Here is a 539-nt window from a genome sequence, read left to right as displayed (position 1 = left end):
AGCAGAAAAGAAGAATCCCAGCAAGATGGACTGACACAGTGACTATACTGATGTGCTCAAGCATAACAACACTTGTGAGAATGATGCAGGACCAGGCTGTGTTTCCTTCTGTTGTGCATCTGACTGCTATCAGTCAGAATCGACTTAACAGCGCCTAACAACAACATCAATTTAAAGTTCTTCTACCTCAGGGCCTTTGCACTGACTATTCCCTATCTCTGTAATGTTCTTCTCTTAGAATTTAGGACAACTGCCTCCTTTTTGTTTAGGACTCTACTCAATGATATTTCTTCAGAGTGACCTTCCTTTGATGACCCAATTGAAAGTCCCCCACTCCTACCCCAAGTTACTTTCTATTCCGTTACTGAATGTTTCCAATCTTAACGGACTCAGATTAGTTTATGGACAGCCATCCCAGGATTCAAGGGCTAAGATTCCACTTGACTGCCTTAGTTCACAGGCCCCATGTCAAGACAGGCATGGTGGACTGGAAGTTCATTCCGAAATCCATTTCCATTTCCCATTTTAAAATCTCAGAC

This window comes from Chrysochloris asiatica, unplaced genomic scaffold (assembly GCF_000296735.1).
Source record: "Chrysochloris asiatica unplaced genomic scaffold, ChrAsi1.0 scaffold00341, whole genome shotgun sequence".
Classification (NCBI taxonomy): domain Eukaryota; kingdom Metazoa; phylum Chordata; class Mammalia; order Afrosoricida; family Chrysochloridae; genus Chrysochloris; species Chrysochloris asiatica.
Note: the sequence above shows the minus strand (reverse complement) of the source record.